We start from the raw sequence: 26,982 nt of genomic DNA, 5'->3' as shown, positions 1-26,982 counted from the left end.
GTCTTGTCCCTGAGCGAAATCACCCAGATTGCACCCAGTCACTTCCCGAGTCAAAGTCAAGGGTTTCTAAATGATGATTCTCCAGCAGGTCTGAATACTGGTTTGGAGCACGGTAATCTAGTGGTCTTAGATTAAAGCCTGGCAACTAAAATCATTCTCTATCCCCATTACTTATTCAGATGCCCAAATGGTAATAGAGACAACAACTGCTCATGGTCTCTAACAGGCTTCTGGGATCTGAGCTGCTTGCATGAGGGTAAGCCTTGCTCTGAATGCCCAGAGAATCAGGAGCCCAGCACAGTCTATGGGGTGGAATATGGCATTTTGCTGAAATCGATACTGCAGGGAAAGAGTCAGCCTCATTGAAGAATAGGTCAGTATTGCCCCACACTTACGATTAAATAGATTGGATGAAGGGTTTGGGTGACAATATGGAGGAAAGCATATTCAAATTACCTTTGTAGAAACATTAGAATATATAAACTAACATACTTTTTTCATCTCTCAAAGAACATTTATTCTTATGATTCCTGCTTGTTTTCTTAAGACTTCATGTTCTATTTAATTTAGAAAAGAGTAAAATGAGATTCATGGATTATAATTATAGAGAATCATTTTGAACCATAGCATCATACTAGTATCAGAGAGATAACCCCCAGATCAAAATTTCAAATAATATTTTTCAAATAAATTTTCAATATCGGGTGCAAACACTGATAAATATTTTTTCCATATTCTATTTCTTTCAACTCTTATATCTCCATGTAGTTATAGAAATGTAATTCATATGTTTTTAAAATCATTTATGCTTAACTCATCAAAATACTGCTTTGGAAGTTATTTGATGCACAGAAAGTTTTTATATACTATTTAATAAGTATTTAAAACCCTCTCCCCCAGAAATAGGAGAAGTTCTCATTTTTTCCAGAGTAAATAATTATTTTCTTTAGTGACTTTATAATTGTCTTTCCATGGGCTAGGTCATTCCCAGGAGAAGATTAATTTTAGTCCAGTCTGTGGTACAGTGGCCACTATTACACTCCTATTCTCCATTTGTTTTTTTCATCAGTTCAATGCTTTAACATTTTGCTCTCAATACACATGCCAGTTGTTCTTATAGCTACTATCTACTTGCTGGGAAACAGCCCCCAAATGCAAAAGGCCATGTATGGGCTTCGGAAAACTCTTCCCGCTGGTGATACTCAGTTCTTAAAGGTTTTTCTTTCCGATGTTACCAAACAAGTTCGATTTGGGAAGAGTATGAAGTGGTAGAGGAAAGGAATGAAGACTTAGTTCAATGTTATTTCCAAAGGCTTCCCAGGAAAACAATTTATCATTCGTTTTGGAATTTTAATTATTCCAAATAATTACATAATTATGTATATATATATATATTATGTATATATATAAATACATATATATGTAATTATGAGGTACTCCCACCAATTAAATGATGTATTTTGCCACAGAACCTAAAATGCACATCAAACTTAAGTCTAATTGCTACAAGTTATCTTTTACTCTTAAATTTAATATGCAATGGGGTATTTATTCTTCATATTTCTATGTAATAAAGCTTCTGGAAGCAAGTCTTATCTGCAGCACTGGTGGGGCCAGACTGTACAGTTTCAAATTCTCACTCCACCATTTGCCAGCTAAATAACTTGGGCAAGTAATTTAACTTGTCCATGCCTCAATTTCTTTAGCAGCAAAAAAAAAAAAAAAAAAGGACAAAAGTGGGACCTACCTGATAGGATTGTTTGAAGATTAAATCAGTTAACACTTATAAAGCACTTACAAATGTTTAAATTATGTGATCAATATACAAATCCAGTATAACAAGAACAGACACCACAAGTCACATAAGAAAATGAGTTCCTGGGGTGCCTGGGTGGCTCAGTGGGTTAAAGCCTCTGCCTTCGGCTCAGGTCATGATCCCAGGGTCCTGGGATGGAGCCCCACATCCGGCTCTCTGCTCTGCAGGGAGCCTCCTTCCTCCTCTCTCTCTCTCTCTCTCTCTCTCTCTCTCTGCCTGCCTCTCTGCCTACTTGTGATCTCTGTCTGTTAAATAAATAAATAAAATCTTAAAAAGAAAGAAAATGAGTTCCTTTACTTTCAGCTCCTCCATTTATTACGGCTGTGCTTCGTCAACCGAGGCACATAATGTTAGCAGATTTGAGCTTTGCCAGAAAGGTGTCGGATTTTATTTCAGATTATGAATTCCTCAACATGGAATGATAACACCATTCTGCTGTACACTCAGGAACCCCTTAGAGTTTGGAGCGTGAGAGACATTAACTGACCTTGGTCTGATATTTGTAAGGGGCTTTGACATCCAAGGAGCCGCTGAGAAACACTTACTAGTATTTTTTTAAAAAAAAGGCGGGGGGAGGGGTCTAAGAAGTCACCCTTTTCAAAAAATAAACTGGAATGCTGCCTGAATTTCATTCTCCTGCCTCTGGAAGAGCTGTGTTATCTAAAGTGCTATCATCATGAATACTGATTGAGAAACTGCCTTTACTTTCCCGACTACTGCACTCCCAGGTAGAAATCCGTGGGCTGATGCCCAGGTGTCGATCTGGAACTCGGTTATTACACGCGTTAGAGTAACGCATCCTCCGGGAGCCCATTGTGAGCGGGCAGCGAAAGGGAGGGGCGGGAGCGCTCCGGGTCAGCCGGGATCTGAGCACAGATCGGAGCCCCAGGACTTTTTAAGCGCCTCGTTGTTCAGGTCATTTGGAAACCGGCTCCCTGTGTTTACATTTTGAGCCTGGCTCCGGACCAGAAAGCATGACTGCCTTCTAAAAGGAGAAGCATCCTGCATTCGTAGACAGTGCTGGGGGCGGGAGGGGGGGGGGGGGGGGGGGGGGAGGAGGGGCAAAGTTCACCCTCCCGGGTGTGGGAGGACGACTCTCCTGCAACACGTGCGGGCTGTGACAACATCTCCGAATAGCAGGGGCAGCTGAAGTGAGGTGGCGGTTCGGGGAAAGGCGAGGAGGTAGGTGTGGGGCAAGCGAGCAAAGTGCGGAAGCTGTACGGGGATTCTTCTAGAAAGTGGGGTGGGAAAAGGAGCTAGGGAGGGCGTGTGGAGGGAAGGCATCTGTGTCAGAACGTGCGTGTGAGCGGATAAAAAACCCGAGGGAGGCGTGAGCAGCTCTGTGTGTGCGAGCGGGAGCGAGGGGCGCCGGCTCGGGGTGTGTGCGCCCGGGTGAGTGACACGGAGGGGCGGGCTGGCCGCGCGGCCGGCGGGCGGGGGCAGCCTGCGAGGGGCGGGAGTGTCCCTGCGTGGAGCGGGCCGATCCGGAGTTGTGTCAGTGAAGGAATCCAGTCCGGGGGCCGAGCTGGCTGCGCCCTCCGCCGCGAGCGCGGGCAGCACGGGGCGAGCTCCGGACGGCGCGCGGCCCAGGCACCGGCTCCCGCTCGGCCCGCCCTCCGCGCCGCAGGGACCGCCACAGCCGCCGCGCCTCCCCCGGCGACCGCGCCCCCGGTCGCCGTCCTCCGGCCCGGGACAGAGCGGCCGGCGCTCCGCACAGAGGTAAGCCCGGGACTCCCGGTCGCCGCCGCCCGGGACCCCTCCCCCCACCCCCGCCCGCTCCTCGCGCGGCGGGCCCGGGCCGGGATGCGGGGCTCAGGCGGACGCGGCGGGGCCTGGGCGGCCGGGACGGAGGCTCGGCCCGGGTCGCGCGTTCCGCAGCCTGGGCCGCCCAGCCCCCGCCGCCTCCCGGGGCGCTGGGTGTGGCCCCCGCTCGGCGCCGCCGCGGGTCGGCGGCGCGGACCGGACGCGGAGGTCAGCGTCCTTCCTTTCTCAGGCCCGCGCGAGCGAGAGAGCGGGCGGGTGGGAGGAGGCGCCGGGTCGGGCGCACATTTGCGCGCCTGGGGCGAGCGTGTGGCCGCCGCGCTCCGACGTGGACCCGCCCGCCCCGGATCTGAATCGGCCGCGGTGCCTCGCCTGCCCGCCCGGGTGTGAGCGCCCCCTTCCACGCGCGGAGCGGAGGGAGACCGCCCGCCGCCCTCGCTCCGAGCCGCGGAGCCGCCCGCCTCGGCCGGGACGAGCCCGCCTTCGTCCGCGTCGCGGCGCCGGGCGGGAGCGGGATGCGCTGGCCCACGGCAGCCGCTCAGTCGCCGCGGTGGCAGGCGGGGCGATGCGGCCGGACGCCGGGCGCCCGGCCCGCGGGACGAAGCGGTCGCGGCGCTGCGTCTGGGCGGGCGGACCCGGCGTCCGCGGGCGGCGGGGGGCTCGGGACCAGGCGGCGGACTGAAGCCCCCGGCGGCGGTTGTGGCGGAGGCGCCGAGAGCGTTCTTGGCGCCCTCTGCACCCTCGACTTGGCGTGTCTCGGGAGATCGGCCCTGCTCGCCCGCACTCTGTCGGGTTAATCCTTGCGGCCGACGTGGGCGGTGAAGGGCTGAGACTTCACCTGGGCAGAGATGCGATCGCGGCTTCGCATCCTCGCGAGTAGAGGCTTCCCTGTGCCCGGGGGGGGGGGGGGGGTTGGGGGGGGGGGGGGGGGGTGTTTGTGAACTTCGTGAGCTTTCAGTTCCCAGCAGTCCTGGTTTGAGCGTCGTCAAGCTTTTGGAGACCTGACACTAGAGATTCTTTCTGTATAGCGTTTTCTTTTCCTTTACAGACTCTGTAGCTCGAGAACTGGTGAAAAACCTTGAACTTCAAACACAGCCCCTTTCCTTTCATAAAACGTTGTATGTAGTATTTTTCCCTTGCTTTTTAAAACAAAATTTAAATGTTATGTTAAAAGCTTTTGCCTGTCCTGTCCAAAGTAAGAAAAAAAAAAAAGTCTCCGCAATTTTAGAACCTATGCAGATTAAGAGGTTTATTCCAGGATTTGAGAGAGTATTGCCGTGTGACCTTTATGGCATCGTTTTAGTTTGTCTGAGAGGAACAATTCATGGCCGTTCTGATTGATTTTGTTTTCTGGAGGTTAAGCAGATTTTGTTTTCAAGATGGCAGGGAAAAGAAGGGACAGGAAGTCAAAATTGCTTCATTCTGAAGAAAAAAAAAGGAATATTCAAGTAACAAATCCAATTATTGTGAAAGATACTCTGAAAATAAAGACTAAGAAGATTGCCTTCTGGATAAAGTAATTCATTGGCGTCATAAAACTGACACTTAACTGGAAAGCAGTGTATTGTATACATGGGGACAGTTTTGTCAAGTAACTGTACTGCTTAAAACTATGTGTATGATAGTATTTATTGGATCTTTAACTGGAGAAAATCAACTTTGGGAATGATTTTCTGTTTGAACATGGCAAATATGGCTGCGGTCTCTAGTGTTTTGGATTAAACTGAAGCTTTGTTAAAACCTGTTTTATGAAGGAAGAGAATGTAAAATATGTCAAATTCTGTATCTGTATGGCTTTATTTTTTAAGAAGATTTTATTTATTTGAGAGAGAGAGCATCAGCAGGGGGGAGAGGCAGAGGGAGAGGGAAAAGCAGACTCCCCCCTGAGCAGGGAGCCCCACAGGGCTGGATCTTAGGACCCTGGGATCATGACCTGTGCCTAAGGCAGAAGCTTAGAGGACTGAGGCACCCAGGCGCCCCCGTGTGTGGCTTTAAACACACACACACACACACACACACACACACACACACTAGACTAGCCTAGCCCCCAAGGAGAATTTGCATAAAAATACAAATCACTTGAATGCAGGGAATATTTAAGAGGATAGTAAAAACTCAACATCTGGCAAAGGGAGTATATTGCCAATTTTCTTTCTCTCTTTAATGCCCGCCTCTGAAAATATTAAATTATTTCCTAGGAATCAACTTAATTTAACATACTAATCTAGACAGGCAGGATGATAAACTTCTTTTGTATTCATGTCGTTTTAGGGAGCTCCCTAATGAAAGTCTTAAGTTGATGGTTTCTATGCTCCCACTGATTTTTTAAGTGGCCATTGTGGGGATGGCTATCTGTGGGCTTGTGAAGCTGTTTTACCGCTTCATAATGATCAGGGAAAGAAAATGCTTAGGCCACACCATTGCAGTATTTGAAGTGCTGCCAGTCGGAAGCATCTCGTAGATCACTTTTGCTGTGCAGATGGAAATACTTGCCATAAGAAGTGAAGCTTTAGAGACGTCTCATTTTTGGTTCTCTGTTTCTCAGTCTGTGATCATACAATTGCACTGGCATTAACCATGACTATTCATTTATGGTGTATGTATGAAAGGCGCCTTGGTGGTCTTTCTTCTATTATCTTTACACAGTCTTAATCAGCATCCCATGGTGGGAGCCAGGACAAGAACTTTTGGTTATAGATTTGATGAAATGGAAGAAGTTGAGGTTGCTTATAGTGAGATCCAAGCTGCCACCACCTGTCTGGCCATTGATGAAAGTGGAGTGGGTTTTGTACGTAATAGATAGATATTGCCCTGTCATCTTCTGTAGACCCTTTCCTGACTCTGATAATGGAATCAGAGGACTGTTAACAATTTTTGTACACAGAGAATAGTCGCTTTGATCAGCATGACACAGAACATGAGGGCAGTTATATGATACGGAAAGATATAAGTGATAGAGTCTGTTTATTGATTTCTGAATGTGCATAATTCAGCTAATCAATTCATTCCATCACTGTTCTGCCTTCGAGTGTAATCACACAATTAAAATACGATTTTCCTGATACAAAGAGTTAAAAACCCAGTATACATAATTATAAAAGAAAAACAAACCTTTCTTTTTTTCTTTCCTTTTTTGAAGTAGTCTGCTATGAAGGTGTTATTTCCTTGACACATCAAAATGGCTCATTTGGAGTTGTGATGCTTGTTATGTAAATAGGCCATATGTTGAATTTCTACAGAAGTTCATTCGTTCAGTGTTGTGGTAATGGATAGGATCCCCTAAGTCCCAGAACTAAGAAACAGTCTACAAAAATGTATTTCTCTCTACTATTTATATCAGACCCATTATTTTTGTTTAATAGCGAGTATTTTTATTTTCTAATAAAATATTCTTAAATGTGATGGTGTTAGCTATTCTTACAACATGTACATTTTTATCTCTAGTACTGTTCCCATTTATGTACCTGTTTAATAGACTTTTCATGGCGGGTGTCCTGCTGTGAGACTAAAGGCTGAGTGGCTGATAACAAACCTTTCAGATTCTCTGCTAACCCTGTTCCTTTCACAATGAAAAGACTTCCCTTTTCTTGATACCCAGCATTCTCTTCATCACCCAGAATTGAGACGCAGGGACCATACCTGACTCCTCTTCCTTTCATTCCCTCAGTAAAACTCCATCAAGACCTGTAATAGTTTGTAATAGTTTCTCTGAGCAGTCCCTACATCTCCGCATTCCTCATTTTCCCCTATAGCTCTGGTCCTTGGCCATCACTGTTCCAGGATGATTAGAGCCGGTACGTCTTGATCTCTTAGTTAATGACTTCTCCCACTAAGCGTGCTTCCACATCAGCCGTCCTAAACTCTTCTCCTTAGAACTCCTGTCCAAGGACTGTCTTGCAGGAAGGCTGTGTTGACCTCAGATTTATCTGATTCAAAAACCAGTGCTCTTTCTACTAGTTCAAGTTCTTTCCATGTGCCTCCCCCCAACCCCCAACTTCAGTCCCACCTCTCAACCAGGTTTTAATACACTCCACAGTCTTGCCCAAATTTGACTTACTGACTTTATTTTCTCCTTTCCAACATGAACTTCTCTTCCTGGTAATTGGATCTCACTGCCCTTCTAAGATAACTGTGTACCCTTTTGTTCATGCTCTGCTTTTTAGAAGGCCTTTTCCTTTTTCCTCTAACCTAACAACCATCTCCAAGTTAAAGTCAGCCTGACCACATTTCTCATTGGTTTCTTCTTCTGTCCGTTTGTCCGCACCATCCCTTTAGACCATCAGGTACTCTCCTGTGCCATTATATGCTTCATCTTGCTTTTCCAACTAGACTGCAAGTTCCTTGAGGGCACTGATGGACCCCGTATGCTGTCCTTGAACCATCTACAGGGCTCTGGCATAGCAAACTCTTGAAAGTGTACCAGTAGAATCAATAACCTGTAAGGGTGAGTTTTTTGTAAATGATGGGGTTTGATATTGCCTGTGTCCTGCTCACCATTATGTCCCCAGAGCCTAGCTTGCATCTTGACATCTAGTCATGACCTCAATAAATATTTGTTAACATAGAAATTAATGTTGACATTAGATAAAAGGGACAGGCATTTGAAGGAGACATCTGTCAAGGAGTTTTTTCCCATTTTTCTTCCGTGGTTCTAATCAGCCTCTCCATTCATCAGCTGTGAGATTCTGAGGCCTCGGCATTTTCCAGAGTCGAGATAATGATGGAGGCTGGCAGTTGTGAGTTGGAATTAAGGAGGCTGTCGTTATTTTAAGGTGGAGTGATGGGTCTCAGTAGCGAGCAAAAATAAAAGCATTCAGGCTTTATGCCAGGATTTTATACCTAAAACAATTAGGCTGGAGTCTTCAGTTAAATCCAAGTTCAGCTTATCGGCCATAAAATCCCCTGTATTGCAGGGGCTGCCCAGCCTTCTCATTTTAAAACTTCCTTGTAAATTAAAAAAAAAAAAAAAATCAGCTGGGGATCCATCCAGGGATGAAAGGTAAGGTAGGGGGAAGTTGCCACACCACCATATTATATTCAGGATAGAATTCAGTTCTTTTAAACTTGCAATGAGACTCCCTTTATCCAAGACCCTGTTTTTTCCAGGAAGGAGTTTATAGTCTTAACAGGAGAAATGACACGTGTAACTCGGAAAAAAGCTCTGAGAGAGCTCAGAAGGGAAGATTTTCCTTTTGCTGGGAGGTGGTGGGTCCTATCTAAAGTGACAGTTGCCTGGGCTTGTTATTGAAAGATTTCAGTAGCTGTTATTGGGAATATGGGGGGAGGATGGTGGCGGGGGGATAGGGAGGGCCAGGCATTCTCTAGTTGCGACTATAACATCAGTGCCCTGTGTCACTGCCCCTGCTCCTGAGCTGAACCCCCACCAGAGCTCCCCCGGGCCTTGGTGGGCTGCAGTGTTCAATAATGAAACGTGAAGGATATACAGATCCCTGCGATAATTACTTTTGGTGCCAAGTGCTGAACTGACCATGATATAAAGCCCAAAATAAATCTTGTAAGCAATATAACCAGTGCATTCCTGGGTAGCATCCAGCTTGTTCAGAACACGCAAAAGGTCTCCTGCATTATGGAGACATGGCTGAAGGTTGAAACTTTAATAGTACTCTATGCAGGGAGAGGTCTGGCCCCAAGGAGCCAGCCAGCTGTGAGGCGCTGCCCAGTGCACCCAGGAGAGCTCAGTAAAGGAAGAAACATGCCATTCTCTAGAACCCTAGTTCTGATTCTGTAGAGCTACCCCCACAAACTGCAAACCTAGGACATATTTGGGGTCAGCGTAAGAAAGGTGGTCCTATTACGGGTTGTGCTGTTTCATGAGGTGGCTAAGGCCCCCCCCCGCCCCCATGCCAAAATGTATACAAGCACAGGCTATAACAGACAGTGTCTCATTTAAATACATGCCTTATTTCCTTTTATCCTCACAACAGTGCTCTCAAGTACAAACCCTCATTACCCCCCTTTTACTGTAGGGCAATACCAAAGCTTAGAAAGGTTGAGCAGCGAGTTTGGTGTCAAACAGATGTCAGGCATCTGAGGGCCAAGACTGAGTATGTACTGTGATGAAGAAAGGACACGAATATTGGATGGCCATTAGGATTTTTAATATATTTTTTAAAGATTTACTTATTTTTTTAGAAGATTTTATTTACTTGACACAGAGCAAGCGAGAGAGAGAGAGAGAGAGAGAGAGAACAAGCACTAGCGGGGGAACAGCAGACAGAGGGAGAAGCAGACTCCCTGCTGAGCAAGGAACCCGATGTGGGGCTTGATCCCAGGACCTTGGAATCATGACCCGAGCCAAAGGCAGATGCCCAACTAACTGAGCCACCCAGGCACCCCTAGATTCATTTATTTTAGAGAGAGAGAGCATGCGAGCAATTGAGAGTGAGTGGGGGTGGGGAGGCAGAGGGGAAAAAGAGATTCCTCCAGCAGACTCCTCAAGTGTGGAGCCCAGCGTGGGGCTTGAGGTAGGGCTCAGTCTCAGGACCCATGAGCTCACAACTTGAGCCCAGATCAGGAGTCTGCCACTTAACCAAATAAGCTATCCAGGCGCCCACGGCCATTAGAATATTTGGGGCCCTTCCAAACACTAGGATTGGTGGTTCAGTTCTCCTCAGGCCTCAAGATGTTGATCGCTGCAAAAAACAATTTCATGAGCAGTGGCACCCGATTCTAAAAATTCAGAACAAAGTGAACACAATTACCACCATCATGATAGGTATCATTTACTAATCATCTCATTTAAACCTCGTGGTGGTCTTGCAAAGTAGGGATTAGGTATCTTTTTGAGAGAGAGAAATACAGAAGTCCAGGAAATTACATAACTTGATTGAATCTGCAAAGCTGGTAAGTGGCAGAGGAGTCTGTCTGGTGCCTGGTCCCCCCAAGCCCGGGCTTTTTTCTCAACACTGCTCTGCCAGATAATTTGTGGTGATACTGAAATATTTACCTATCCGTTCAGCACGGACACTGACCAACCGGAGAGCCCACAAGCAATACAGATACGCTGTCGCTCACCCGAGCAACCCAGGTGATCTAGGTAAAGCACAAAGGTAGAGGAAATATATACCAAGACCACAGATCTGGGGCTCCAGGAAACAAAGTGACTTCTGTGCTCAGCATTTATCTGATTTAATACATGATATGCAGTACTAGTTTTAAAAAGCCTTCCTATATAATTATATTTCATTTCTATTCCTAAGTAAAGAAACATAGTTTCACGACGGTAATGTTATATCTTCCTTATATCTTCCTCACACCTTTCCTTACCTTTATTGAGCCTAATCTTTCTGGACACCATCCCCTCTTGCTTCCCTGGGGACCGTGCTCTAGTATCTCTCCTTTCTTCTGGGCTCAACCAAACTTCCTTTTCAGTGCATTAACATGCGTAAGTCTCCTCGTGTTTTATAAAAACAGAGGACGAGACCAGCAGAATCTCGCTGGCCCCTCCCTCTTGATCCGATTGGTTCCATCCCACTCCTGGCGGTAGGAGGATCGGCTCTTATGTAGCACCTGTACCTCCCCTTCTGTCCTTTCTCCACAGCCCCCCACAGCCCTGTCCTCTCATGACGGCCACCTCTGACTTTCACACTGGCAGGTCCATCGTCCAGGATTCTCTTCTGATTTTTGACCTGTGCGCCCTAGTGATCCCTCTCTGCTCCTTGAAACTTGGCCCACCTGTCGTCTGAGTTGTTCCTCTCTCCTGATTTCCTGTGCGGCCTATCCCTAATGTAGTTTCTCTCTGAATCAATGAAACCCACTTCACCAATTTTTTAATCTGGGAGTTGTTCTAGATTCCTCCTTCTTCCTCAACCCCGCCATTTCTCTGACCACCAAGCCTACTCGAAACCGTCTTTCTCAGAGGCTTTGGAATCTGCCCTCGCCTATCTGGAACTTGTGCCACCATGACAGCTTTGGTTCAGGGCCTCCTCACTTCTCTGGAGATCACTGCAGTGGCCTCATAACCGGCCCCTCTGCCTTCTGCCTGGCCTGCCTCCAATCCGTGCCCCACACTGCTGCCTTTCTAAAAGGCAAATTTGATCACGGCTCTCTGCTGCTTAAAACCCTTCAGCAGAGTCACTGCTTCTCCAGGATAAAATCTAAGCTCCCTAGCATGGCACAAAAGCTCCTTTGTGATCTGGGTTCTCCCTTCGTGTGTGTATCAAAGTCTTCTGTAATGATCCTGGTCCCTGCCCGGGCTCCGAGCATCCCTACTCGAGAAAATGAGTTGTTACAGGAGAGAAATGAGAGGAAGGATGGGAACAGAGAAGAGCTTCTAGAACTGTGCTCTCTAGTACAGCAGCCACTAGCTGCGTGTGGCTCTCGAGCACTTGCAGTACAGCCAGTCCAAATTGAGATGTGACGTGAGGGTAAAATATGCCCCAGTTCAAAGACTCTGTGTGAGGAAAAAAATGAAGAATATTTCATTAACAAATTCAGATATTGATTACATATTGAAACAAATCTTTTGGATATGGCAGTTTGAATAAAACATTATTGAAATAATTTCACGTGTTTATTTTTACCTTTTTTTTTTTTTTAACCATGGCTACTAGAAAAATTCAAATTACCCGTGTGGCTTGCATCCTTGTTCTATTGGGCAGCATCGTTAGGGAACAGCTCTTCATTCCCAGGAGATACATCCTATATGAGCCAAGCCCATGAGCTCGTTGAATGATTAAGTCAGCCCTACAGGTACAAAGAAGCAGCTATTGCTCCATTCTTAAATCCAGAGATACGAGTGCTGTAGATAAGATTCAGAATCAAAGAGACAGATTGTGCAGGCTGCAGCCGGGAGTCATACACGCAGTGTGCACGGTGCTGAAATCATGATGATAGCACATCTGTCTTCCTTGGCTACCCAGTCGCCCTCGCGAGTGGGAGGGATGCTTGTGTGCCAGAGGGAAGGTATGAGATAGCCAGTAGGAGCAAGGGAAAGGTAAGTGGAGGCACATTCCCGAGGGGCCCCCGACTTGTGTGGCATCTAGAGTCTTGCCTAGGACCCTGAGACACCCCATCCTGCCATTGATCTTTCCCAGTGGTCTAAGGCCCAGCTCCCCCACTCTCTAACTCTAGGATTCTGGACAAATTAGTGAACCAGTGGGTCTTAGCCCTTAATAGTACATATGGCACAGAGTCATTGTGCATCTGACAACAGCTGTGAGAGCCCTTGAGATACCGAGGGCAGCCATCGGGGATCAGTTCGCCCCCGAGGCTTGGAAGAAGGGCACATAGGCTCTGAAAGACCCAGAAGGTACTATTTTGTGTCCTAAGAGATATGCAGAGCTTTCGGTTTTCAGAGTAGAAAAGCCGACCAGTGGTAGGAAAACTAGAGCTTATCGGGCTGGGGCAGGAGGGAGAAACCTGGAGGTGTGGGCAAGAAACCATGACTATCATGGGAAAAATTTAGCAGGATCAGATTCCAGTGAAGTCTGATAGGCAGAGTGACTCAGCGCCTTCTCTCCTGGTTGTCTGCAGATCGTGTTCTGTCGAGCCCCGCTTTGGTTCAGGGAAGAGTCCCCCTGAGCAGTTGTTTTTACGTGTGTCTACATATTAGGCATGTGTCTAAGATTCTCCTAAGGAGAGAGTTTCATGTGCTAAAAATAAAAGTTCGAAAGGCATAGATCTACAGAAAATGGCCTGCGCAAATGGTGACCAAGTCAGTGTGGTTATTGCTCTCCCATGTGCAGGATCTGGGACCAGTTTAGGCCATTTGCAGGAGGGTCCCAGCTCCCTTGCATCCGTTCCTTATGGACTCCCCGTGGGATTGGCTCTGCAGTTTGCCTTGCCCAGGCAGTTTACCTAGAAAGCCATAACTCAGCCTCATTCTTGGGTAACAGCATTTTTACTTTGTGCCCTAGATTTACTTTGTCTCCCTCATTCCCAGGTCCCTGCCTTGTGTTTAGTGTAGGAAACCCAGATTGCCTTAGGTAAGGGTCCCATCATATTTATCCATGCTTTCTTAGGACAGTAGTCTCACTGCTGAGCTACAAACCCTAGGCTGAGTCCCCGCTACTCCTTTCCAGACTTTTTCAGTACCGACACCGGCCAGCAGTGGGCAGGAAACTCAATGAGTTTGACAGCTTGCGTGGATACTGGCTGTTACCTGGTTCTAGACCCCTGATACCAAACACTGCTTACTAATGAGCTGCCCTACTGGTCTCTGGATCCCATTTGTACCCTCTGTGCAACTTGTGAAGAGACGGGGAAGGCTTTTTCTAAATTATGATACATCCACTTCTTTGTCTCCAATGGAAAGGGCTGGTCTCCTGTGTAGACAAGAAAGGCAGCAGCCTTCACGGTGTGATTTCAGAATCCATACTGCTCGAAAGGGCCCTCCAAATAGCAAGAGCTTCTCTCTCCTGCTCTCTGGTATGTGAAAGCCGACATACAAACTCTGTTCCCTTTCCTAAGATCAATAGTGCTTATCAGAAAAAAGAGGACAAATTTGGTGCTTGAAAGACTTGGTTTTGATTTATGTAATTGGCTGTCTATATTATTTAAATTATTTAATCTTCCTGAGTCTTAGTTTTCTTATATATGAGGTGAAATCAATGATACCTGCGTGTTTTGTTGTGACTAAACAAAAGGAGATATCAAGAGCCCAGCCGCAGGGCCTAAAATGCAAAGGCTAGGGAAGTGGTAACTTACACGTGCTGGACACGTGCTCCTTCAGTTGAATACTTGGATGGACCCTTCGCTGAGACTGATAAGGAGGAAAATAAGCAATCTGAGTCACAGGGCCCAGATCTCCCCCATGCAGGGGTGAAAAAGGACCACAAGGAAGTTGCCTTCACGTTTCGCTCAAGGCCAGTCCTACCTGATGGTTTGCATCTGTGCAAGCATTCATCTGGGATTCTGAGGACAGCACGAAGGCGTGGAAAAAGGGCATGTTCACATCCTCTGCCAGGATAACATAAGAAAAAACAAAGCAAGTCTTTGGATCTCTGAATAGCCAGGTGCGCTGTGGTCAAAATAAACTTTTATTTCTATTCTTTGCTGATAAATTACAAATAAAGGAAGTCACTAAAATACCGTGAAAAGGAAGACTCATAGACCAATTAGACACCAGGGACAGATTTCACACTTACTTTGTTGGAGCTGTTCTTTCCTTAACTGTGGGTGTTTGGGAAGTTCTTTTGTTGTCGTCTTTGTTGCTTACAAGAAGGGGGAAGAGCTTTAGTGTACCAAGGGAAGAATGGTTTTGATTGGAGGCAATAATGTTCTCAGTGTGGGCTGGCTTTCATACATTACATTGATTGCTAATACAGAACCGAGAAAACCCATTTATTGAAGTGCCATAAACAGAAGTGAGATGGTCTGATCTGACATACTGCCACTTCTGATCGATGAGTGTTTATTATAGGAATGTGGGCAGCCTTGTAATTTTTAGGAGGAAAGTGGAAGATGTTATTCTGGCTATTGTGGCTCCTAACGGTCCTGATCTAGGAAGTCTCTGTCCTTTCTGTTTACTTCCCCTGTGAAGTGTGCACAGCAGGCTGGATTCAGTGCATGCACGGGGCTCCCCGTGACTTCCTCGACTCTGGATGCAATTGACAACCCCGCTGCAACACCAGAGCCTCAGTGTAGGGTCATGTGAAAATAACGAATGCTCAAGGAGAAAAATGCAAATCAACGGCCTCAAAAATTAAAAAACGAAAGCATTAAAAATATTATTGAGTGCCGGTTTGTGACATTGAATATATAAACCCATTTATTGTTTTGATAGTCCCAGAGCAAGAACTGTTTCAGCTGCACGGGATGATATCAGCTAGGGTTGCCATGACAACATTAATTTATAATTTCCAAACTTTGGTAGAATTTCACCTTCTGGACTCTTCCAGATTGCATTTAAATTTATAGTTATTTCTCATTTATCAAGGCAGGCATAGTTAGATATTGCTTACATAAATGCCCTAGGACTGTCTTCATGAAAGTTACGAATGTGAAATTAGAAGCATAGGATGTGTGTTGCAAAGGGATAGTGGGTGCTATTTTTTTTGTGTTTTTTTTTTTTTCACATTCCCCCCCAAATGCAGAATTTCTGACTAGGTGTCCTAGTCAGCCAGCTGCCCCTCGAACCCTGCCAGGAATGAGGACTTCACAATTTTTCTGTGCTGAGGAATTGTGCTGACAGTCATCTGCAATATTTCTGAAGCGCCTTTAGATGTGGACCCTGTTTCATGTGTGGTTGGACCAGACTCACTATGAAGCACAGGCAGATGAAAATGCTGAAATCGGCCTCCGTTTATCCTTTGGGGTGCCCCAGAGTACCGCCTTCTTGTAGTAGCACTTCAACTACTTGACCACAGCCATTGGACCTTCTCTTTTCAGTCAGACGTGGGGTCCCAGCTCCTTCGGCTGAGAGCTCCCATCCTGCCACCACTCCTCTAGTCACCCACCACGCCGCCCATGCTTTTTGGAAAGCAAGAATCTTGAACTCAACACCCTGCTCCCGAGTTCTCTAAGCAGTAGGAAACAAACTCCTTCAGGACACCCTTCTTTTATTAATCCAGTCAAATATTTTGTTGGCCTCCATTTTAAATCTAGGACAGCACGTTGTTGGTTTATGTCCAAAGTCAAATAAAATTTCCAAGTCTTTTTTTAAAACAACTACTCCAAAGCCACATCTCCCTCACTCTGTACTTGTGCAGTTAATTATGTGACCCTGCGTGGACGATTTTACATTTATCCTTGTTACATATTGTCTCTTTCTGTCGAATCATTTTTCTTCTCTAACAAGACATTTTTGAGTTCTAATTTTTTTAATTTCAATTTATTAGTGGTACTTCTTGCACTTACTAATTACACGTTTGAGAATTATACTTTCTCTCTCATTGATCAAATGTCGACCGGGACAGCCCTGTGACTTTCTACAAGAGACTTGGCATCAATATGTGAATTTTGTTAGGGTTTTTTGTTTTGTTTTTTTCTTTTAACCAGTTTGATAATCTTTCACTTGAATTTTCTTTCTCCCCAGACTGCCTAAGAGGACAGAGTCAGGAAGTAATTTAGTCAAATGCCTCAGTAATGCTATCACTGTTGATCCACGTAATGCCAATCATAGAACCTCTATTATGAAGTGCAACGACTAATTTGGAGTCACTTTTAGATGGTATTAATCAGTTTTTCTTTTGAAAAATGGTCTGGAAGCATACCTAAAGACTCTTACTTTTCGTTTAATTTAAAAATAACAATTTTGTAAAATAAATTCATCCCTCGTCTATAATTTGAACTTGTTTGGTTCAAAGAAATTGCTTTTTTGTCCATCATTCAGTTCTCTTTATAGAATCATTGCTCCGAAAACGAATTGGTGGTGTGACAGGAAATCACTCCTTAGGTGTCACTCCAACACATCATTATATTCACACCTTCTGGAATAGACAGTAGTCAGGCTGAGGCATGTCCAAACAGTGTGCTGGTGTCAGCGTCAATGGCTCCATGACAGTATCACTTAACATGACCATGACAGAGAATGCGCTGATGGCATCATGTCACTAATAGATGTGTTTTCGCTAAGTGGAAAATTCTGTATTATTTGAAAAGATGCCCCCCCCCCGCCACACACAAGCTCTTTGAGTTTTTGTGTCAGTATCACATGTCTGTCAAGTATACATATGGTGCTTCCTGTCCTATATTTGGTTGTATTGATATTCTAAATAGTTTCTTACATACTTTTTACCTTGGACTCAGTGGAAAGAAAAAAATCATTTAAAAGAATAGTAGCACTGAGGAACTCAGATCTGTAAGTGAAGGAATAAACCATCACTTCCTAAAAATACTACCGTTTGTATAATACTCTACATTTTGCTAAGTACTCTCACACATTTTCTTCTTTGAAATTTTTTTTTTTCTGATTGTGAAAACGCATACTCCTTGAATTTGGAGAAGATACTGAAATGGATAAGAAATAATTTAAAGTCAGCTAAAATCTCACCACTCAGAGATTGTCACTGCTAGCATCTGGTGTGCCTGTGTGGTGTGGCTTTGAGTATGCATGTGTGCCTACATTTGTGCGTGTTTGCGTGTGTTTAAACTAGCCTCCTGGTGGACCTAGGAAGTTTGTATTGAAGAATCAGTGTGACATCATAGTTAAAAGGGCTTTAGGGATGCCGGGGTGACTCAGTCGGTTAAGCGGCCAACTCTCTATTTGGGCTCAGGTCATGGTATCAGGGTCCTGGGATTGAGCCCGGTGTCGGGACATCCGCCTGAGGATTCTCTCTCTCCCTCTCCATCTGCGCCTCCCCTGCCACATGCTCTCACACTTTTCCTCTCTCTCTCAAATAAATAAATCTTAAAAAAAATAATATGGCTTTGAAATTAGACAGTTTGAGATTCCAGTCCTGGCTATGCTTCTTATGTAGTGCCCGTAAATTGCCCAAACTATCAAAATTTCAGTTTCTCCTTCTATAAAATGGAGATAATAATAGTAGGCATGTAATAAGTTTATTGTAAGAATTAATAAGGTGATGCATGTAGAAGGCATAGCATGGTACGTGGCTCATAATCCATGCTCAGTAAGTGTGAGCTGTTATTATACAGGTTTTCTGGTCTGTTTTCCTCACTTAAATTCTAGGATAACAATTTCCCTTGTAAAATATTACTGGGAAAATATTTGGAATGATTGCATACATTTCAGTGTATGAATATACCTTAATGTAACCATTTCCCTATGCTTAGGTCTCCGTTCTTTGCCATCATAAAGAGCACCAGCATTGATATCCCTTATGTTATTTCTTGTGCACAGACAACAGATTCCAAATGAATCACTAATGGCAGTTTTTAGATGGAAAAAGACCCACCAGTTCCTTAGTGTGTACTCATATAACAGGTTGTATGCTAGTTTTTTTTTTTTTTTAAACAGCAAAATTCTTGTTTACCTCTCCCGCAACCCCTTTGAGGCAAATCGGTTACCCCCATTTTTCAGATGAAAAAGCTCTGAGAGGAGATAAGTAGTTTGCCCAAGGTCATAGAGATAATGGTGGTGGAGATGGTATTTGAAGCCAGCTGTCTGATTTCAAAGCTTAAGCTTCTCCATTCTGGCATGCAGTCCGTGCCTATCCTTTTAAGGCTAGCGGAATGAATAGTTACCATTGTGCTTTTTACAAAATGTCACTTGGTACCACGTCAAAGATAGGACACTTGGCTGGAACTCTTGGCTTCCTCAATATAGTACCTCTTGTGTGCGTATGTTCTTATATGTTTTGGAATCAAATATCATTAAAATAAGGTGTTAACTAAAGGAAATAAGACATCGATAGGATTATTTGATGAAAGCAAACCTCCGGGAAGAAAACATTTATTTAGTCAATAATACAAAGATCGTCTTTGTTTTAGTGGTATGGACTAGGCCAAAATGACTTCTCTGCCTAGGATCAGAATATTTCACAGAAATCAGTATAGGAATGAAGTGATCCTAACAGCCAAAGTAAATTGATGGCATCAAAAGGAATCGTAAGTTTCATTACTTTTATATTAGGGGTTGAAAAGAAAAATCTTTAGCTTTAGCTATAAGATGATACATCCGGAAAGGGCTATAATATTTGCTAAAGGTATGTATAGGGGGAGACATGGAATATACTGGGATAAACCCCCAAAGAATTATTCGGTGAACTGACAAGTTGTCTTTAAAGTCAGCCATTCGGAACATTTATCTTGGCAGCTCTCAAATCTGACTTACAGCATGCAGTGTGGCAGTCAATTTTGTAGGAAAAATGCATAATTAATATGAAGATCAAGGTGTAGGTATTGCCAGTCAGTACCTAACACAGTTTCTTAGAACAAAGGAACAATTGAAGTTGTCTTTTAATAGGGTAATCCCGTTTTGTCATTTTGTAGGCTTCAGTTCTTAGTAAAAATGAACGAAAAAAAAAATCCTAGTAGTAAAATTTCACATTGAAAAGGTACTTTGTTGCAGAGTTTATAACCAACTATTGTCTAGTCAAGAAAGCTATCTTTGCTTTAAAAAAAGAAAGAAAAAGCTATCTTTGGTTTTGAGTTCTTGAATTTTTATAGCCTTTGAGCTTACACATTCTTGCATTAGAATTGTTCCAGTTTTCCTTAAGTCATTTTAGTTCTTGCAAGGGATAAACAGTGTCGCCCACAGCCAAGCAACTAAAAAGGTTTGGATCTTAACAGAACATGACCACCAACTTGACCTGTTGAGAGGATGTCCCCCATGGTAATGTCCTAGCTGGAAAGGGCCCAACAAGCTAACTTTGGGCTCTGTAATTGTAACAGTGAGCAGAGAATTGGACAGGAGTCTACAGACTGGATTCACGACGTGGCTCCATTGCGTGGTAGCTGTCTGACCCAGGGCCGACTGCTTGACTGTCCCTGCCCCTCAGCTCCCTCAGCTCTCATACAAAGATAACGACTGGTGCCCAGGCAAGGGGCATATGAAGAATTACATGTATTGAGCAAACCATGTGGTTAACTCAAAAGTGTTTTTATGATGCGTTTCCAAGTTATGAATCAATGGCCATGGGTCATCCCTCTCGAGGAGAAGGCAATTTTCCTTTGAAATATTTTCAAATGAATAATAGGAATATTTGTAAAATGTATGCAAAAACACACCACTCTTGAGGCTAGCCTCACCAGACCCTCCTCTTTCCTCATGCTTTATCCAGTGATAATGGGATAGGCCTTCTCTGCCCTGGAAACCCCTGGTCCCTTGCTTGGAGTCTCTCAAAGCTCATGCCCATGGTTTATTCCTCTGATGAAGGAAGGAAACCCTTAGCATCAATAGGTGATGCCTCTGAACACAATCAAAATCTTTGTGAAAATAGGCATTTAGATCTATTACGTTGTCCCAAGATAGAAGATAGAAAATTTTGATATTTGATGCATTATTGTAGCTTTCAATAAAAAAAAAAGACTCTAAGAGAAGAACTGTAAGGTGGGAAAACATATTCCAACTAGATAGCTTTATAAAAAGTTATAGGAAATAACTTTGATTATTTGATAATTTGATTGCTTTGATTATTAAAGTAATCTTTGATTATTAAAGTAATCATTGTTGCTGGAGGGGAAAAGAAAAGAGAACAAGAGGTTAAGAATTTTGACACTGGGCAGCGTCCAGCAAGTTCTTCAGAAGTCTCTCTCGGTTTTTCCCGCAGCCCTGATTATGTCCCAGTGAAGGGCACAGAAACTACTTCTGAGTGTTGGCTGTAACAAAGGAACTCCCAATCGTGGGGCTGTGCTGACTCCCTTTCCCTCCGCTGCTGTGGGCCAACCTCTCGCCTTTTATTGCCTCCCAGGCGGTCACGGTGGTCCTTTCTCTCAGTCCTTGAGAAGGACAGACTTTGATCCTTAGCTGCCTTAGGGCTGACAGGGCTGTAGGACTCTAATGACGGTGTTTCAGGAAGTTAATGACTGAAATGTCCCTGTGGCATTCCCCAGGGATGGGTGTGTGTAAGCTGGGTGCTGGGCGTTTTAGACAAGACCGTTTAGCAATAGGGAGCCACCTGAGGGCCCGCAGATCCCAGGATGACTTGAGCATGCTAGCCGGGAAGGGCTAAACCTGCTTGCTATACTCATTCTGAATCAGTTTCTAAAATTTATTTCTCTTACCCTGGAATCTATTCTGAATTTCCCTCATTTGCTTTGGTACCACATTTTATTCAGCTCATTTCTTCATTTTATTAAGCTATTTCTTGAGCGTTGACTCTGTACTCGGCACCGTGAGAGGAGGAATCAGATACTGAAAAGGAGAGATCATTACGTGCCTTTTGTAGAAAGCGAGATATGCCTCCAGAATTGGGAAAAGGGAGAAGTTAAACACATGATTTTTTTTTTTTGGCTGTACTTTCTACAATAAATTGTACTACATAAAAAATCTATACCAATATTCATTTATGTAGCAAATCCCATTATAATGAAAATTCATGTTATCTGTGACTGGGGCAAGCATCACCAGAACACAATTCCAATACAGCAGAGGACTTTGGGCCGTCCCTCGGAGGGAGCTGAAATGGGACTTGACCTATATATCAAGCTTTTCACGGTTTTGATATTTTTCATTTCCACGTGTCAACAAATACCGGACTTGATATTAAAGCCAGTTAAATCAATATTTCTTCCTGTAGTCAAGGTACAGCAACATATATCCGAGGGCAGCATATCCCCAACAGCCATATTTTGTGGAGTACATATATTTCATCATAACCCCAACTAACTGAACTACCTTCAGCTGAATAGGATGAAAACATCAACATAGCATTTAAAAAAAAAAAAAATCTTGTCCCTCAGCCCTCATTTAAGCAATCCCATAATTTATTTTGCTCACTTTAATCATAAGGAATGAGAAAATGGAAAAGATCTTGATTGTGGTAGCTGTGGTTCCTCTGTGCTCCAGTGGGTCTGCCTCTCCCCTTCCCCCAACGCCCATCCCAACCAGAGGATCTCTGAACATGGCAGCATTGTAGCTGTACAAGGAAACCCAAGAGTTTTAGACCATAGGGTCCTAATAAGTGCGAGGGAAAGGAGAGTAGGGTAAAAACTCATTCTTCCTTTTTGGAACTTTTAACCATGAAAAGATTTCTGAAAGTTACCTGTTCAAAACTCCCAGTGTTTCTCTAAACAGATGGCCTGAAGTCAATTTATAAACACAAACAAATTTATTTACTGTCATCAAAGAGGCCTTCCTTCCCTGTGTTTTGTGGAGAGAAGAGTGATTATCATTCCCTGGGCTCCTGCTCTGTGCTAAGCACTTACAGTATCTCACCTCTAGGAGACAAAATGGGGCTTCAAGACGTCTGTTATTATTTACATTTTCTGTGCAGCAGGGGCTGCCACGTCGCTTCTCTGAGGGCACCAAACCAGAAAGGGATTTGAACCCAAGCTTGTCTGATTCCGAAGCCTTTTCACTTTTTATATCAGGTGACTTTCTATAATACATCATGAGATCGAAAAAACAGTTTTTTAGAAAAATTGTTAAAGTAACACATGCTCATTATAGGAAATTTGGAAAGCAGAGACATTATAAAGAAAGAGGAAAAAAAAATCACCCGTAATTCTTTATCCAGGGGTCATCACTACTAAATTTTTAACTTTTTTCTTTCCAAGCTTAAGAAAGCTCTACTTTATATATCCGACAGAGTATTTTTCCTCAGTTGTCACCTTGGACATTTATGCATGTACTCAACAACGTTGCTTTAAAACACTTTGGGAATCTCAGGGCCAATTTAGGCACCAAATTCTCTATGGACTTCCACGCACAGGGTACTTTACCTGAATACCTATCGAAATAATACATTTTTTGTATGTTCTCCCATTTTTTGCCTTCTAAAATTATATGCTAAAAATGTCTAACCACCCCGCAAAGAATGCCATCATTGCTCTCTTTAAGAACCATAAACATCTTGTACTGACTTCTGTTGTGGTGGGAGACAGACTTTGCCAAAATGCTACTTCCTCCCATATCAAAGATTGATGGACATTCTGGGGCATGTTTAAAAGTCTGTATTAAAAATTGTATCTATAAATGTTTAATAGCTTATTTGACGACTCATGTTATTTATTACGTTGTCTCCACACCATTATTTGCCCTTTTTAGTTCATAAAATCAAAAAATTGTTTTTGTCAAAAGCTTGAAAAGCATATTTTAAAATCAATGTCTTTTTAATGGAAGTATTATACTCTCAGAATTACTCCCCTCCGAGGAGTTTCTGTGAAAGAAACATGTTTAAGGGTGATGAACTGATCTTTAAATAAAGTCAGTAGCATCTTGTGTCAAAGTTAATGTTTCTCAAAGAAGCGGTCACATGTGCACTCACACACACACATACATCAAAGATTGCTACCGAAGTGGTCATTAGTGTACCTTAATAAAGTCAAGAAAGTCACGTCAAGTGTCGAATGAGTTCTCATCTCTTTGGTTTATCGCACACAACACTATTACTCTTAGAAAACAAACCTAAAAACCCTCAGCCCAAGCATTTCCCTGGTTGTCTAGTTACTTTTCATAGACATTCTGATCTGTCCCCATCATTTTAGCATAGCACCCCCTTCCCCCCTGTGGGACCCCGGTTTTGGATTGGTGCAGAATTCACTTTGGCCACTTCCTGGGGTTCAGATAGGCCAGAATGGGCGTGTGCAGCTGTCCTCAGGGCTGCAACCTTCCCTAATGTTCTGATCGCCAAGATTTCCTTGATGGGACTTGATCCAGCTCTCAGAGCTAATTACAGAGTGTAGGCCAAGTCTTGTGTTGATAGCCTGAGCTGTTCCCAGTGCCTGGCATTGTGTGCGGTCAATGTGTGTTGGATGAATGAAGAATTAAAACATATTCTCTCAAATATGGACTTTGGAGAGGAAGTTAGACTGAAAGAGAATCAGAATAGAATTGTAAATTAGAATAGCAGATCAGTCCGCTCATTTAAAAATAAAACCAGGAGAGGTCAGCTGACTTGGAGAAGGCCAGCCAGAGAGCTGGGGCCAGAGCCTGGTATGGTACCCAGTGTCCTGACAGCGTCTCCCGCCCTTTCCTTGCTGCCTCCTTGTTGGCATTCCCCATTCGCTGCACAGAGGTTGACCTGATCAAAGACCCAAGTCCCTGCAGCCCCACACAGCGCTTCGAAGAGCATCTCGGGGGACACTTGAAGTGATTGTTGGCTTAGTGACTTAGGATCCCGGCACCTGTCTGTGTGCCTGAGTGGTGACTAGCTAAATGGTGAGCTCCCTGGGGTTTTGGGAACATTATAGACGATCTCTTGGAGAGAAGAATTTCATAACAGTAATAATAACAGTAGCTAACATTTATTTGTAATGAATTAGGCAGGATATCACTGCGTAGCATCCTGCTTCGGGGGCCAGATGGTTCCCTGTCCCCACTCCACCGCTTACCCGGTATGCTTTGATGAAACGTGATGTGATCTTGCAGTGCCTCATTTTCCACATCTGCAGAATGCCAGTGGCACTAGTGCCTACCTCAGGGTGTTGAGAGTTAGCCTATTTGAAGACCTAGCGCAGTGCTGGGCACTTTCTAAACAATACATGTTGGCTATTATACTTATTAAAACTACTGTGTTTTGAGTTCATGGCATGAATTCCATATTATCCAGTCTTCTCGACAGCTCTGTGAGGAGGGTAATGTTCTTATACCCCTTTCACAGTTGAGTAAACTAAGGCACAGAGAGCTTAATCTACCTAACAGCTATGAAGTCGTAGGTAAGGAAGGACCAATCTCGTGTCTGCCTGACTCCAGATACTGTGCTTGGGATGTGATGGAACAGGGTGGTCTGCCTGCTAAATGTGAGATCTGACCTCCCAAATTTACTTTTTTCCTAGAGCGTTACAGAATCCAGGCTGCTTTCCGGAATATCTCCGTGGATTCTTGGGTAAGTAGAGATGTTCCTTCCCTTTTCCACGTTCTCTTCCATTGCCCATGGCCCAGCTGACCCTGCACGTTCCGCTGACTCCCAGAGGCCTCATCACAGCCCTTGGCAGCCCCTCAGGGTCTCCACGCCAGTTCTTGTCTATAGGGGTGTAGGCTGAAGTCACATGTGATGGGGTGTAGGGAAGGGGCAGTGGACCCAAGGCACTCCTGCCTCACCTATATCCCCCTTCTCCATCTCCGTCTGTGCATTTCTCCTGAGTAGTTTCATGCATGCAAAGTACTTCCACCTACCAATAGGGATATTATAGATGCCCTTGTGATGTATAAAGGAATCATTCTTTCTACAGACAAGAAGGATGATTTCTGGAGCCAGACTACCTGGCTATCCCTCCTTGTAGGGATTCTCTTTTTGCCGCTGTTGTTGTTGAAGAACTTGGTCCAGTGACTCTAGAAGTCTGTCGTGCTGTCTTCAGGGCTCACTCAGTGTTGAGTGGGAGTGGAAGGGCATAGGCTTTTGAGCCAGACAACCTGACTTTGCACCCTTCTTTGGCTGCCTTGTAATTACACAGTATTTGCATGTCACCTGCTTCTCCGAGCCTCGGTTTCCTCCTCTTTGAGATGGGGCTAATTCTACCCATCCTGCAGAGTTGTTGGGATATTTCTAGCTCATGTATGTAACCTGAACTATACAAGATTGACATTCAATTAAATGGTAATTACTATTGTTATCAGTAATTAGTATTTGGGTACATCAAAAGTGTTTGCTGTACAGAAAGCATGTTGTTATTTTTGATTATTATACTTTACCTGAAATATTTTTATTCCCCCCTCCCGTAGTCTTGCTTGTTTAAATTAATTTGCTTAGCAAGCCATATATTCATTGTGAAAAGATCACCCCTGATCTGGACACTGTTAAATGATTAAATTCTGAACTGAGGTAGACCAAATGAATGAGGTCTCACTGCACCTGAATATTTCCATGAATGTTGAATCTGAACTTGATTTTTTTTTCAATAACCCTGAAACTTTAGTAGTATGATGACTAATTTTTTGAAAAGACCCATTAACATTGGTGGGAGTTGGTAGTTTTCCATGAGTGGAAAAGAATAATTGTACTTCCTCAAATCTGAATTCTGAATCACCATTGAAAACACTTTATAGTTGTCCAAAGAGAATTATTATGGAAACTACTGGCTGGATTTCCTCTGTCTCTGTCTCTCTCTCTCTCTCTCTCTCACACACACACACACACACACACACATGCCCACTGCTTAGTTTTTCTTGGGTTAGGTGACTGAAGAGTTACTATGTAAATTCTGGCAGCCCTCTCTCCATCAGACAAGCAAGGGCACAATCAATTACTGTTTTCTTGGAACGTACCAAATAATCAGAAACTCTGATTATTCTGCTAGGAGGCAACAAACAGCTTGATGGGAAGATATACTAACTGAAAACAATTCTGATCATATTTTTGTCAGGAGAATGAGATGCCTCCAGCTGTCCGTCACTAATCATATTAGAGGTGGAAAGCAGGAATGTTTTGGCCTGCGAAAGATGACTCTAATCGCATGTCAGAACACTACTTTTACTGGCCGCTTATCCCAGGACGGTGACATCGGACATTCATTCTGTAACTCGTCTTGCCAGTTAGTCGTCGTCTCAAACATATGTCCCATGAGCACACTGAAGGAATTTTCTAATTACAGTTCAAAGGCTTTTCTTTTCTCTTTTTATGCTCGCTCTGCACACATCACTGATTGAAATGATTTCTCCCTCAGCATAATCCTATTGCCGGCAGTTACAAAAGAGTAGGGAGACGGCAGATGAAACCCACAATAACTGAAGAGGTGTCCGAATTCAATTAGGAAGAGGCCTCTCCCATGTGGACGCATAAGCCATATAAATCCATTTTAATTGTGAGCTTGTGGTTCTTATCTGGTCATGTTTATTTTGGATGCAAGTGCCAAAGCTGGATACAGACCAGAACGCCAGATCTTTGAGCTCTGATGACTAATCTGGGTATGCATTGAATCCCTTAATTCATTTCTTAATT

The 26,982-nt window shown here is 44.1% G+C and overlaps 1 protein-coding gene across 3 annotated transcripts in view; it reads left to right on the top strand.

Moving 5' to 3' along the window:
• Window positions 1-3,047: 3,047 nt before the first annotated feature.
• The window catches only part of LOC116869151 (SPATS2-like protein), a 160,415-nt gene continuing 136,480 nt past the window's right edge, over window positions 3,048-26,982 (top strand). Inside the window, exons 1-2 of one of the 3 annotated variants that reach the window (XM_032860133.1) lie at window positions 3,048-3,208; window positions 24,881-24,930. The gene's annotated coding sequence lies outside the window, so the exon portion shown is untranslated. Of the gene's footprint in view, window positions 3,209-3,262; window positions 3,536-24,880; window positions 24,931-26,982 lie in introns of those variants that run through there. The other 2 variants (XM_032860137.1, XM_032860135.1) reach the window with 2 other exon arrangements.

Source organism: Lontra canadensis, unplaced genomic scaffold (genome assembly GCF_010015895.1).
Source record: "Lontra canadensis isolate GAN:19392208 unplaced genomic scaffold, GSC_riverotter_1.0 scaffold18, whole genome shotgun sequence".
Classification (NCBI taxonomy): Eukaryota; Metazoa; Chordata; class Mammalia; order Carnivora; family Mustelidae; genus Lontra; species Lontra canadensis.
The sequence above is the reverse complement of the archived record's forward strand: the minus strand, read 5'-3'. Positions and strand labels throughout refer to the sequence as shown.